This window comes from Mya arenaria, chromosome 7, assembly GCF_026914265.1.
Source record: "Mya arenaria isolate MELC-2E11 chromosome 7, ASM2691426v1".
Taxonomy (NCBI): Eukaryota; Metazoa; Mollusca; class Bivalvia; order Myida; family Myidae; genus Mya; species Mya arenaria.
In genome coordinates this window covers 243,207-258,782 of record NC_069128.1, presented here as the reverse complement: position 1 = coordinate 258,782, position 15,576 = coordinate 243,207, and the positions used below count along the sequence as shown (strand labels likewise).

The 15,576-nt window shown below is 35.2% G+C and overlaps 2 long non-coding RNA genes across 2 annotated transcripts; one reads left to right on the top strand and one right to left on the bottom strand.

Moving 5' to 3' along the window:
• Nucleotides 1-3,921: 3,921 nt before the first annotated feature.
• Nucleotides 3,922-8,231, top strand: LOC128241419 (uncharacterized). The gene is made up of 4 exons (XR_008262358.1): nucleotides 3,922-4,215; nucleotides 6,028-6,116; nucleotides 6,625-6,821; nucleotides 7,417-8,231. It is a non-coding gene; the product is annotated as an uncharacterized LOC128241419 (long non-coding RNA).
• A 2,762-nt stretch (nucleotides 8,232-10,993) lies between these two features.
• Nucleotides 10,994-15,568, bottom strand: LOC128241445 (uncharacterized). Its single transcript, XR_008262368.1, has 4 exons — nucleotides 15,456-15,568; nucleotides 14,777-14,885; nucleotides 13,324-13,546; nucleotides 10,994-12,776 (listed from the first exon to the last, which is right to left on the bottom strand). It is a non-coding gene; the product is annotated as an uncharacterized LOC128241445 (long non-coding RNA).
• Between the last annotated feature and the right edge of the window lie 8 nt (nucleotides 15,569-15,576).

Below are 15,576 nucleotides of genomic sequence, written 5' to 3'. Positions count from 1 at the left end.
ACGTCGAGCAATAATAAATTATCAATATGTCAACTCAGTTTAGTATCTTATTATAAAATTAGGTAACTTATGATATGAAATGTCGTTATACGCCTATAAAAGTTCGTGTAACAACACTGAAGGCGATGTTCAAATGTACTTTTATTTGAAACACTTTTTTTGCACGGTACTGGCTTTCCTTTCATAAGCTTGATTAAGAATGTTTTCAAATCCTCATCACATTTTCTCATCTATCATTGATTCATGATCGTTTATTCTAATGTTTTGATTTTATAAAGTTTTGTTCTTTTCTATTGTCATTAATATGAAACTTTCATTGAATGTACGATTTTATACTCATAGCATATTTAAAGGATTGCAGAATAATAATTCGTTCTAAGTAACTATTTTGTAGGTGCTGGTAACACAGGAGACAGACGTGCAACCAAAACATTGAAATACTTTTTGTGTGTTTTTGTTTTGTTTTTTTAGAGGGGGTGGACGGGTATTGATCATCATCTTCACTCTTTAATGATAAAGCTTTCTTAATGTATATTAAGCTAACACCTCTTTTCTGATAGACATTCACATTAATATATAAACATATATGTTTTTCTGTGTTTAGATTGTTTCAAATGATTAAATAATTACACACGTAATTCTGCTCCTACTGTTTTGTGTTGTTGAGATTTTGTAAATAATATGGAATGTTCAATACGTTATGTATTTATTGTGAGGGTGTGAGTACATGTTCTGTTTTGATTAGTTAGACTTATGTTAGTTTTGATTGCAAGGCTCGGTATGATTGTGAACGGAATATTGAATTAAATCTATAAAATAATTCTGAACAATATCGGTATAACAATTTAATAACGTATATCAATTTGGACCGCTTGTAGAACTGGCAGCGATGCAAGTTTTGAAAAAATCCCGTTTTTAAGCTGAAATCGTGACAAAGACAGTTTGAAAAATGCACAGTTAAATGCATGTAGAATTTTTAATTGCAAAGTAGTTTTACCATGGTCACACGCAATCATTTAATATTTGTTTGTATATGTATTGTGTTTTCGTTGTTATTGTTTTTTTTTTAAATAAAATAATTGTTTCCTATTTTTTACTGTTTATTTATTTATAATAATTAGTGCTCTGAATCAATAAAAGTTTCTTATTCAAAGGTGTTATCTTCCACTATCGGTCAGAAACAAGCGTGACTAAAAGTTTAACTAAGCGCAACTCGATGAATATCTATCTATGTTTGACGAAATACATTGAGGTACATCAAGGTCTTTATAAATATGTTTGCATTTGGAAAAAGAATACATACATTAAGCCTCATATATTAATATCCACATATGTTTTTTGAGGCTTGCACAACATGTACGAATACAAACAGACGTTACAACTGTCCAAATGAATGCTTCCTTCCCACTTGGCATCTTGAATACATTTTGGCTCCAAGTTAGAAACAGCATGATAATAGTTATTAGCATGTCTATAGTAAGGCTTTAAACATATTGGAAATCACACATTATTTTCTTAACGAGAGAATCACAATTGGTTGTCAATTCTCCTAAAATTGAGTACGTATAACAGTAATAAAAGGCAACTTTAATGCACTGAATTCTACTCGTTATGTATGGGTTCATGATTTTTAATTTTCAATGAAACAAATTAATTCATAGCACATTCTCCCTCAATTCATTATTACACATCATGTTGGGCACAATACCAATGTTTGAACTGTCACTTGAGTCGTTTTAAACCATTACATGGCTATGTATATGCCAAGTCTCACGCCACTTTCATAGGTCCAGCTGCCAGCAGCAGGATCTTTCGTGCAAAATGAATCTTGAGCACTGGAGTGGCATTGTTTGCATACGATCCTATGAGAAGATTAGGAGATTCATTCCTGAAATAAAAGAGAAAGTTTTGCTTTATATCATAAACAAGAGCCCAAACTCTCATAAAATATACAAATGTTCTATTTTAGGACATTATCATCAGGTTGTATGTAAGCCAAATGTAGAGAGTGGACAAATACAGCTTTTGCTAATTTGACGGTCATAACTCTAGAGTGACGAAGACTATGTGGTTGGTGATCGAAGCTGATCAGGATATTCTGTCCCTAAACATAGTGTCTGAAGTTTAGTACAATGATGCTTTTTATTATGAAACTCTATGATCACACAGTTTTAAACCTTTTATTTTATAAGGCAGACTGTGTGTGATGTTTTTGGTTTCTAACGATGACTGCATCGTATCTTTGAAAAGCATTTGCATTAGGTGCTCTGAATTGTTTCCCTTCGTCTGCAGATAGAGTTGGGATCTCTAATCATTGAAGTACTTGGGGTTTACCTTTTTGATTTTTATTATTATTTGTTTTATTGATAAGTTCACACAAGTTAATGCATACTTTGATAAGATTTACCTTTTGCGTTTTATCTTTATTTAGAAGTGTTGGGATAAGAGTGAGGTTTGTGCACATAAACTGATATAAACCCCCAGTAAATTTACATTTTACTGACCGTTCCAAGGCGGTACCTAACAATTCTTGATAAACATACCAATTATTTATATATATATATATATAGTATTTATGCACTGTGCTGTTTGTAGAGTTGTTTGCTGTTCTATGTTTCTTGTTTGTGAATTTGTGTTCTTTGTCTTTGGCGTTTGCCCATTGCCACTAAACCGGGTTTATGTTTAAACTTTTTGCTACTGAGCATGTTTCTGTAGCTTTTTGTATATATATTGGTGATAATTAGACAGAAGTGTTTAATGTTATTGACAGACAACACCGAATTAAGGTTATTTCTATAATTAAAGGCTGATTACTCTTGAGTAACTCGAGCGATATGGCTGGTAATTAAACTTGTATGAGGTATTATGCCCGTACACATTCTGATCAAATTTGGTCATTTAAGCGGTTTTGTCACATTATTCATCCATTTCTAGCGGGTTTTTGATGTCCATTAAACTCATATCATTAAACTGGCAATTGTTGACTAGGGTAGTTACAAACTCCACTGTTCAATGCTTTAAAACCTCTTAATTGTAACATTAATGCAAAATATCATTATCTGCTTCTTTCAGTAGGTTGACAATATGCTAATTGTTACAAACAGAAATATAAACTTTGAAAACCAGACGAGGTCCAATTTAATAAAACAAATTAGTGAGATTTATGTATGAAAAATGAATTGTTACCAGATAAGTTATATTTTAAAGTATATTCATGTATTCACACAGACAATGAACTAGGTATGCTGGCATCCATGTCCTTCTGTTTCCTTGATGACCTTTGTGACGTCCCACAGTTTCACCGTGTTGTCAAGACCCCTTGGAAGAATGACATCCATTTAATAAGTCATTTATGTGTCAAAATTGATTTCAAAAATTTATCAGGTTTATCAGGTTCGATTGTACGAACGTTTAACACTAACTTGAAATTATCAATCATGGGGGACATTCAATGACACCTAAACGGGCCGTGTGCAACTCAGGTTCGCCGTGTGCAAAAGGGGGCGGAAATCAAGTCAACACAACAACTTACATCTAGTATTACCCTCGAGTTTTGTATTATGATCAGGGGTCATTTTTTCTAAATATTTATATGAAAAACTAAATAAACAAGCACACTAGCCAAAAGATTAACACCGTTAAATGGCACAGGGTAAACGCATTAATTTTGGTCAGAATAGCCACCTAGAAACGATGTATAACATTGCTTAAATGCTTTATTAATTAAAGTTGTACGTTCAGCGAGAATTTTGGTTATAAAACACAAAAATAACACAACTGTCGTGAAAAGGCAACCTTATTTTAGCGTTGTGCGAAATTTCGTCTCTAGATTCCACTCCGATGGCCTGATATTAACACGATTTTCAGACCATATTTATTTTTTGGTGGTTACCAAAAAATCCGCTATGGCATACTCGGAGTTATTCCGAGCAGTTCCGAAAGCCTACGAAAGTAAACGGAGCACAAGCACGTGACAGTTATGAATAATCAATGAGGTCAGCAAATCAAAACAAAGATGGACAGATGAAAATGAAAAGAGAAACAGAGGCAGACAGAGATTGCCAAAATCGATCAGAAAGCGACGGTAAATGAAAAATGTAGGAAAGATATTGACGTCGATGGTTTATTTAGGCATTCATTGAAAGAAAAGGATAGCATTCAAAGCTTCAAATGGAGTGGGAAAATGGAGGGCGTGGAAACGAAACATCACGATAGGTTTGTGTTTTATCTTTAACATTTTACCTGATGTTTGAAAAATATTGATTCAGTAGGGCTATCTTTCGACACACTTTCGGGCGGGTGTACATACCCCATTTCCTTGGAGAACGGATGTACTTATTCGCCAAAATGTTAGTGAAAGTTCCTATTCAAAATCCAAAATAATTTCGAAAACAAACAAGAGCTGTCAGAGGCAGCATGATCGACTTTTTTCATTGCTATAATGCACTTGTCAGTTTTAACCACGCCCCCCCCCCCCCAGGTCCGGGGGTATACTGGGGAAATGGGGCGTGGTATTACCTTCCAGGTGGCCCCGCAGTACCGCGTAAATGGGGTGGTTTTATGTTCGCAAAAATTTGTGGGGAATGGACCTTACCTAGGGTCCCTGGGGTGCGGGGATTTTACCAACTGGTCGTCCTGGCAGGGCCGGGATTTTACCCGGGGTAGGCTGGAACGAAAGTCAAAGTCCCTGCTATTCCCCTGACCTACGGGGCTGTGGTTACAAATGACTGGTACATAAGCATTAAGGATTTCAGCACTTGCAATATCAATATGGGGGGCACACCCCACACCTAACCCCATAACTTCCTTGTTTACTGCCTATTTCAATGGTACACTAATAAGCAATCAGGCATACTTTTTTATTGTTTTGACATTTCTTATCTTCTCCCTGTACGCTTAAGTATTAAAAATGGTCAAAAGACTTGTTGAAAGTCATTCAGGTGGCATATTTTTATATAGGATTAAAAAGAAATAAATTGCCCAAAATGTACCATTTCGGACTAGATATTATGTACATTTCCTAGGGGGTGTACCTGGCCGTTTGCCATCATTGCTGACCAGAATTATTCAGTTCTGGGGGGGGGACACACGTTGAAAGGTTACAACCCCTGAGTGACTCCAATCTTGTGTCAATTACTGGATCCGCCTTTGGCAGGCTTTGGCAAAACATGCCTGGATCACTGTAAAATAAGATTACATGCAAAATCCAGAATTTCTAAGTCAAATGTTAAAAGGGCAAAATAGTTGGCATCATATGCAAGTTAGAGATATCGTCAAAAACTTGAAAAAGTCAAGCTAAATCCAATAGCAACTGCAATTCAATTGAAAAGAACAATTGTATACAGCACATTTATTGGCATTTCAATATATATGTAATTTGTTTTGAAATATTTTCATTACCAAAAAATTGCATTTGATGTCTTTTTTGACTAACTGAAGGACCTGAGCCCAACCCCCAAATGTGTAAATACAGCCCTTCAATAAGCTGTGATAAAGCATTCGTTTGTTAAGAAAATCCATTCCTTTTGACAAATGGTCGAAATTAACACAAGCCAGTAAGCCATGCACTGGTAAAATGTCTCGGGTCTTACCCAAATTCTGATTTTTTATAGTAGGGCTTGTTTGAAATTTGATTCAAAGCTAAAGTATACGAATCAGGGCTTCTTCATCAAAAAGTCTAATTTCAATGATTGTTTTGATCCTGCTCATGATTGAAATGGCATTTGAAAAAAATATTTTATCATTTTTATATCAATAATATAAGACCCTGGCTTTAAATAGATAATTGTTAATTGGTGCATATGTGATACTAGTTAACATGTTAAAGGTAGTCCATCCATCTTTTATGCAAAAAAATAATGCAAAAAATTATATTTCTTTTCTTTTTATATTTCTGTTTTGTATATGAACTCTACAAAATACATGTACCAAGGGTTTAATTATTATAAGATAAATGATTTGCTGAAATTTCTATATAAACATAATATAATAATAGTTAATAAAAATTTACAGTATTTTGGGTTTCAGTATCTTTTGACATGACGCTTCAAGACTCCGATGTCAGGAGGCTGGTGATGTCACAGATTTTAACCTGGCTTGAACATGCCAATTGTACTGTAAGTACAGTTTTTTTGCAAATATAAAAAATATCATTCAAACTTTTCAAATATAGAAAATCAAAGGCAGCGTTTTATCAACTCCAAAATCTCATTTTCTATTCATAAGTGTTAGAAAGGCTTTTAGGCAAAAAACATCATACTTTTTGAAAGTAAGTATGAATAACTGCACTCACCTCTTTTGTCAGCATATCTTATATCACTGGTTTCATGATATAAGCTTAAAAAGTGGCTAATGAATTCCAAAACAAAAATTGAAATAAAATATGTTTACACAGTCCATAGGTGAGAATGCAGCTTTAAAAATTATGAAAAGGTAGAAAAGAGGTTGATATCCTTTTTATCAAATAAGGCCTGATATTTGTGTCATGAAAATGCAGTGATTTGAGCTTGGATGTATATGTTGGTATATTGATTAAGTATTTATAATATTGATAATTAACATATAACATTTATTGATGATACAAGTAGATAAATGAAAATAAAATGAAATGCTATTTATTTTAAGGGCATCTCAGCTGTTCTTCTCCATCATTTGACAGATGAGCATGAGTGGCCTCCCCCGATTCAATATTATGAGTAAAGTCATGGGCCATTGAGCCAAGAGGAGAGGAATTCACCATGGCTTAACAATAAAAAAACACTTTAGTACCCTTAAAGCCCTCAGAGTGATTGTCCTTGACAACCACCTTCCATCAAAGACTGGTAAATAAATTTAATGTACAGCAAGCTTTGACTCTTTTCACATCTTATATTAGTAGAAGTTTGAAGTTATACCCTTTTATATATTATTATATTAAAAATCAGGGAATTCAGGCTATTTATACAGGAAACAAGAATAAGCATTTCATAAAATAACTGCATCATAATTCATGAAATTGAAATGATCTGATCACATTTTCAGGCTTAAAAGCTGCACTCCCACAGATTGAACGTTTTGACAACTTTTATTTTTTTTGTCTTGGAACGAGCAGATTTTTATATTTAAGTTAAAGAAAGTGATGTTTATGCATTTAACATTATTTTTCGAACGGAAATATGAAAAACTGCCATCTGATTATTTTGTCAGCAATCTTATATTATTGGTTTCCAGATATTCTCGCAAAAATGTGCTCTTTGCAAGACAAAAAAAATAAAAATGTAAAATTTGTATATCTGTGAGAGTGCAGCTTTAAGTCTGGTTATAAGTGGAAATATTTATTTCGATAACTATCTTACTTCTAGATAATTGTGCGTGTGTGTGTGTGTGATGTGGTCAAATCTTATTCTGTAAATGAAACATATCTTGTTTTGTATGCAGACTAAACCGTGCATGGAACAATAGAAGAGGATGGCAATATTCCCCAGTAAACGCAGTGAAAGAAAAAAGACCTATCCATACAGAGTCGCTGAAGAAACTGATCTTCATGTGTCACTTGACCAACAATTTTTCGATATGGGTAGAAAGGCTGTTATGGAGAAGCACTATCCTCGACAAATCTCTAGCCACCTTGAACAGTTATCTCCTTAACCAAGAAGGGAATTGTACAGCGAGCAAGAATCTAGGTTTAATAAGAGACATTTCTAGAGGTTTACTATGTGCTCCAATATTCATGAAACTTAATGACAATGGTCTCATTGTTGTCTTGTTTGAAACTAGGTCACATGTGGACTGAATGGAAGTCACTTGATTTTATTTTTAAAACATTATAGAATCAAACCTTGATATTGCTTTGTAAGATTACATGTGTTCAAACTTAGTGAGAATGTTCACCTTGATGAAATGTTAAGGGAGATCAAGTTTGTCACATACGGTAAAAAATATGGTCACTTCTTAAGAAATACTTGGGTACTAGAAGCAAAATATGTACTCGCAATCATGTAAATTTGTGTGTATATTTGTTCTCTTCAGCTTTATAAGTCGTGTTACCTGCGACATGCTAACGCATTTTAAGTATTTAAAAAAAGTTTGATTTTATATTAAAGTGGATGGAACTTGACCAAAACCCTTTGAAAATAGGGTATATCAAAAGCACATAGGATACTTTGAAAGTTGAACTTCATACATGTATATTGATTTATATGTGATGATTATTTTGGTGAAGTTCTCAAAAATAAACAAAATGTCAAATTAAATTTTTGTTTTTCATGGAATCTTTCTGTAAAAGAAAAAAAAAACACAACATGTAGACAAGTTAGCTTTTAGATAACTGGGCCAACATTAGTATTTCTTTTAAACATTAACTCTCATTAACTTTTGACATTATAGCTCTCCGTAACAACAGTTTTATATAAGTGACACTGGCTAGAAATAGTGATGTTTGCGAGAAATGACAACAATCACAAGATAGAGCATTTTTTTGAATAACATCTCTACCTTACCTGCCTTATAATTTTGGGGATGTTAACCTAAACAAACGTTTTTAAGACCATTTCAGAACAGTGTTGTGGTTGGGTATTTTGTAAATTGACTAGCATTTTCAAGAATTCATCTGTTTATATTAACTTTCAAAATATAATAAGCACTTAAGGAGCAATTGTCACATACCAGCAAATCATACATACTGACCATTCCGAACAACTCTTCGGGTGCATACAGAGGCAGCTCTTTTTTAGCTCACCTGTCACTTTGTGACAAGGTGAGCTTTTGTGATTGCCTTTTGTCCGTCGTCCGTCAACAATTTACTTAAAAGACATTTTCTCCTTAACCGCAGGGCCAATATTAATAAAACTTCATAGGGATGTTCATTGGGTCTATCAAAGTTGTTCAAAGAATTCAATTCCATGCAGAACTCTGGTTGCCATGGCAACCAAAAGGAAAAACTTTAAAAATCTTCTCCCAATACACAAGGCTTAGGCCGTTGATATATGGTAGGTAGGATCACCAAATGGTCCTCTACCAAGTTTGTTCAAATTATGCCCCTTGGGTCAAAATTGGCCCCGCCCCGGGGGGTCATGGGTATTCTCTATATGTTTATAGTGAAAACTTCAAAAATCTTCTCCTTTGAACTTACTTGGGCTAGAGCTTAGATATTTGTCATGATTCATCGTCTAGTGGACCTCTACAAAGTTTGTTCAAATTATGGCCCTGGGGTCAAAATTGGCCCCGCCCCGGGGGGTCATGGGTATTCTCTATATGTTTATAGTTAAAACTTCAAAAATCTTCTCCTCTGAACTTACTTGGCCTAGAGCTTAGATATTTGGCATGATTCATCGTCTAGTGGACCTTTACAGAGGTTGTTCAAATTATGGCCTTGGGGTCAAAATTGGCCCTGCCCCGGGGGGTCATGGGTATTCTCTATATGTTTATAGTGAAAACTTCAAAAATCTTCTCCTCTGAACTTACTTGGACTAGAGCTGAGATATTTGACATGATTCATTGTCTAGTGGACCTTTACAAAGATTGTTCAAATTATGGCCTTGGGGTCAAAATTGGCCCCACCCCGGGGGGTCATGGGTTTTCTCTATATGTTTATAGTGAAAACTTCAAAAATCTTCTCCTTTGAACTTACTTGGACTAGAGCTTAGATATTTGGCATGATTCATCGTCTAGTGGACCTCTACAAAGATTGTTCAAATTATGGCCTTGGGGTCAAAATTGGCCCCACCCCGGGGGGTCATGGGTATACTTGATATGTTTATAGTTAAAACTTCAAAAATCTTCTCCTCTTAACTTACTTGGACTAAAGCTTAGATATTTGGCATGATTCATCGTCTAGTGGACCTCTACAAAGATTGTTCAAATTATGGCCCTGGGGTCAAAATTGGCCCCGCCCCTGGGTGGTCATGGGTTTTCTCTATATGTTTATAGTAAAAAAAATCAAAAATCTCCTCTGAACTTATGTTGCTTAGAGCTTAGATATTTGGCATGATTCATCGTCTAGTGGACCTCTACAAAGATTGTTCAAATTATGGCCTTGGGGTCAAAATTGGCCCTGCCCCGGGGGGTTAGGGTATTCTCTATATGTTTATAGTTAAAACTTCAAAAATCCTCTCCTCTGAACTTACTTGGACAGAGCTTAGATATTTGGCATGATTCATTGTCTAGTGGACCTCTACAAAGATTGTTCAAATTATGGCCTTGGGGTCAAAATTGACCCTGCCCCCTTGGGGGGTCATGCGTTTTCTCTATATGTTTATAGTGAAAACTTCAAAAATCATCTCCTCTGAACTTACGTTGCTTAGAGCTTAGATATTTGGCTAATTCATCGTCTAGTGGAACTCTACAAAGTTTGTTCAAATTATGGCCCTGGGGTCAAAATTGGCCACACCCCGGGGCTGATGGGTTTTCTCTATATGTGTTATAGTGAAAACTTAAAAAATCTTCTCCGAACTCACAAAGACAAGTAACGTCTTAATTTAAACTGGATAACATATTTAGTGCACATACCAATTTTCAATATGGGCCACATACAACAATTAATAACAAATATAATTATATATATACGCATGTAAAATCAAGTAGTGACAAGAGCTTAGATATTTGGCATGATATATCATCTAGTTGACTTGTACCAATATTGTTCAATCTTTGGCCCTGGGGTCAAAAAATGGCCCCACCCGGGCGGTCATGGGTTTCCTTATATATATGTATATGATGAAAACTTAAAAAATCTTCTCCGAAACCAAAAGGCGAAGGCCTTAGATATTTGGTATGAAGCATTGTTTATCAGACCACTATTAAGATTGTTCAAACTTTAGCCCTGGGGTCAAAATTGGCCACGCCCCGTGTTCATAGGCTTAGGTTTTTAATATTTGTATATAATGGAAGAATGTGCAATATATGACAGGTGAGCGATTCAGTGCCATTTGGCCCTCTTGTTTACTATTTTGCTTACACAAGTTATCGGATATATAAGATTTGAGTTTTTAAATCAAGAAGAAGTCAACAAACTGTGGGATCTTCATGGTTTTATTTCAGTTATTTACTTCTTTGTGGGAAAGTGTTTTTTTTTGCATTAATCTTTGTTCTACTTAAGAAATGGGCTGTATCAAAATTGAGCCTGCTTTAGGTCCATTTTATTATTTCTAAACAAGGTTGAGAAAGGTATGACACATTTTAAAGATAAAATGTGAAATTTGGATTCAAACAGACATATTGCTTGAGTGTCATTTGAAAGCGTTTTTAAACAGAAAAACAAGAGATGTTTGTCAAACATATGAACCCCCTCCCCTTGAGGAGCGCCAAGTTGTCAGGCTTATTCCGCAAATTGAATTAAATATGCAAAGACTGAAATGACAGCTGACTTGTCATTGACATTAGATGCCTTTGCGGCAGTTTTAAGATTATGACCGTTCAAAGTGTGAGGATAGTAAGTAAAGTTCTAAATCATGTTCAGATGATGACTGATATTTGCAGATAAAAATATATCCTTTCAGCAGCAGGAAATAAGTAAATATGACAAAATACTTAATCATGCATATAGGTTGACCTCTGACTTCAAGATCTATAAGATCATCAACTGGTCACCCCCAACCTAGATGGCAAGTTTGAGAACCATGGGTGCAGGCATTGTCAAGTAATCACATGAATATGCTTTCAAGGTCACTGTAACCTTCACCTTTGACCTGATTACCCCTGAAATCAAAATGAACCATCTACTGGTAAAGCCAAATTCCCTTATCATGTTTGAGAGCCATGGGTGCAGGCATTGTTGATTTATCACTCGTTCATTCTTAACGCACTTTCGTCACTTAGGGCCAATGACTCCTTAAATCAGTTATGGTCATACCCAGCCTCAATGTCAAGTTTTGATGATCATAGGGCCAGACATTGTTGTGATATCACTCAGAGAGTCTTTGTTAACCTTTTCAACTTAAAGGTCACTGTGACTGTTACCATTGGCCCAATGACTCCTAAAATCAATAGGGGTCATCTACTAATCAGGCCCAGCCTCCATGTCAAATTTGATAACCATACCGTACGTTCAGGTATTTTTGAGTTATTTCTCGGACAAGCTTTAACAACTTTATACCATTAAAGGCCACTGTGATCTTGAACTTGGACCTGATGACCCCTTAAATCAATAGGGTTATCTACTGGTCAGGCCCAACATTCATGTCAAGTTTGATAACCATCTGTCCTTCAGTTGTTGAGTTATCACTTAAAAGCTTTGGTCTACCAACAAAGCTGCGAATCGTCCGACCAACATGTGCAATGCAATATACCCCTCTTCCTCGGAGGGGGCATAAATATAAACAATAACATGAGTATACATAACATGCAGGTTTTCTGGCTTTCAAATTGAAACGAGATAATTACTTAATGACAGTTTAGCAACCAAAGACAGTACAAATCAGTATTTATAAAATAACAAGTCATTCACAAAAGTATACAAAATGACCTGATATTGTTTATATCATATTTTAATATTTAAGAAAATCAAGAGAACAGATACGATCCGTCTGCAAAAATTGTGTTCATCTACTGAACCCTCCTTTGCACAAGGCCAGTGTATTGTTCTTAGGGAATTGGGAAGGTTCCCTGGACTCTCCACACAACATAAGGGAATAGCCCTCTTGTCACCAGCCCAAAAATAACTCTGTGTCAGAACACAATATAAGTCGCCTAGTAGCGGTTAGGTTGCGCCTGGTCCTCCTCATCAATGAACACAAGAAATCCTGCCTCATCAAATGGGCAAGGGTTAGAACTTCTTCATTCAAAACAAGGAGGTCAGAGTCCTGAAAAAGGGAAGGTTTATCAAAAGTCAGTAGCATAATTCACAGATACTAAGATTAAAAATAAGAAATATCCAGTGATGTGCTACTATTAAGTCATACTTACTTCAGTACGAATGTTCAAGAAAGTTCTCAGCACTCACCTAAACAGGAGTGCTTTTAATAACTTAGTAGATACAAACTTTGCCAGCATATAAAATAGCTTTTAAACGTTTATAAAATAACACTGCCCATATTTCATACATGCCAACAATTCAACTTGGTCTGCCTGTGTGTGACTACATGCATGTTAAGATGTTTAAAACCATATTTTTTAGAAAAATACAACACTAGACTTCCTATGAAGTACAAACATGCAAATGAGTTGTCAAGTATCCATTTTTCAGTACAAATTTTCAAGAACTCATTAGCAGTATTAAATAATGTAAAACCAGCTTTTAAATTCACATGAAATGTTATAATATTGTTCATAAATATCAACTTCATTTAACATTTAGGTACACTCATGTCTTAGATCTATACTGAATTTTAGTTTCTATAAGGTTCTTACAGCAGTATGAGAAAGACTGGCCTCCCGGCGACAACAAACTTTTTAACTCTGCATTGAAATGTCCCGGCAGTTGAAGCACACTCAAACCAGCTTGGAGTTCTACTCCCTTCCTCAGACTCTGGTCCAGCACCTCTAATACGAGCATCATGAATCCTGGCTCCATCTTGATGACCCTTATAATTGCTCCCTGAAGTTGCAGCTTTGCTAGCTTGCTCACTTGTTTCTAAAGATAATAAATAATATTGCAAGTAAAATTGTACCTTTAAAATAGCGCAGCGCTTTGTTTGGCAAAAGGCACTAGACATTTTGGGAATTTTGAGTCGCGAATATTCCTAAATAGGGAAATTTTACAGTTAAAAAAACAAGACTTTCAGTCTCCTGCGAATAGAGAATTTTTTATAAATAAGTTTATTTTCCCGTTCAAAAGACCTTAAATGCCTGAAATATCAATACTTGGGGTATAAATATCTTTAGCAATAAATCATGACACAAAATATTTCATACTGATCGATCTCTGAATGTGATGAAAATCAATAATTTCTGATTTCATATATTTCCAAAACTTTAGATTACATAACACATGGTTAATTAGGATGCTGAATGAGCCAGTACAGGTAAAAAGACTTCCATAAAAACGTTTGGTTTTTTTGCCTTTGTTTGACTAGGATTTTTTTCTGAAGATTGGGAAAAAATATTGTATATTTTGCTTTGGGAATGGGTCTGATAGTCTGAGCTGTGGGTACTATAGAAAAAGCCCTGAAGCTGACTCTCATTATTGATCAACTTGTTTACATTTATTCCAAAACAACAAACCAGTTAGTTGTAACCATGCCCCCCCCCCACCGGTGCGGGAAGCAGGGACTTTGACTTTAGGTCCAGAAAATATCCCTGAACTGCTGGTAAAATCCCCACCAAATGCAACTGCACCCACGGGGATCAAAGGTAAGGCTCATTCCCCGCTATTTAAGCACTAGACAAAACCACCGCATTCACCCAGGTTCACATTGGAGGTAAAACACGGCCCATTTCGCCGGACCTGGGGGGATTGGGGAGCGTAGGCCGTAGTTACAATTGACTGTTGCATAATTCTTACATATTCACATTTCAATTGCAAATACTGACATGTTTTGGAAACTTGAAGAACATTTGGGAAGTATAATGGCAATTAAAGACAAATGATATATAAGAAGTCAAAACGGTCAATTAGTGAGAATTCAGCTTTAAAATATACAATATAAAAAACAATATGGAAAGGAGTACCCACCAAACATAATTGTGCCCCCCCCCCCCCAACATATTAATTATTACTTGATCAACTTGTGGTTTCACTTATGTGAAGTGTCAAATTATAGAGTGATCTAGTTTTGGATTCTTAATTCTCTGCATCATTCAAGTACATTCAAATACACATTTAAAATGGATTTCTAAGATGATGTACGTGTTATAAACTTACGCTGTTGTTTTTTTGGGGTAGGCTGTGTTATGGTATTTGAATCGACGGATCAGGCTCATCAACATTCTCTTTTAATATCAATTTGGGATAAGGGAATGCTTGGAGGTGACTGAAAATACAAAAATAATAAGGGAATGCTTGGAGGTGACTGAAAATACATAAATAAGAATTTTATCTATACTGTACAGTAAATTATCTACCTGACACCCATGTAGTCCACCTAAATGGCCGTCAACCAGTCTTTTGACAATTTTTAGACTATGGCAGACTGGTTACAGGGATACACATGAAATGTCAAAATAATAAAAAAGTATCCCTGATCGCTCATTATTGTAGCTAGACACCCATGCAGATCACTACGTGATTTACTTTTAGTTTCATCTTTTTTACAATAGAAATAAGTCAATCAATCATGAATTAATGGTCCAGAAATCAAATGCACGTTTACTTACAAGTATGCGTTGCTCCAAACATAATACTGTACGATATCTATGATAAATTAGGCGCGATTGAATATTAACTTAATTTTACCCCACCCACTTCAGTTACTGTAGACATGCCTTTTGATTTCGTCCTTTTGATTTATGGTAGAATTTAGAAAATATAAACAATAAAATGCAAGTTCGTTCATTACCTCATTAAAAAGTCGGTTAGAAGTAAAATAAAATAACGCTCTAACCTCAAGAGTAACTGGTAGAAACATTTCTTTTGATCATGTTGGTAGCTGAATGAAAGTCGTAAAAATTAAATACAGTATGGATTTTGATAAACGACAGTGTGGATTTAGGCAGGTGCGTGTT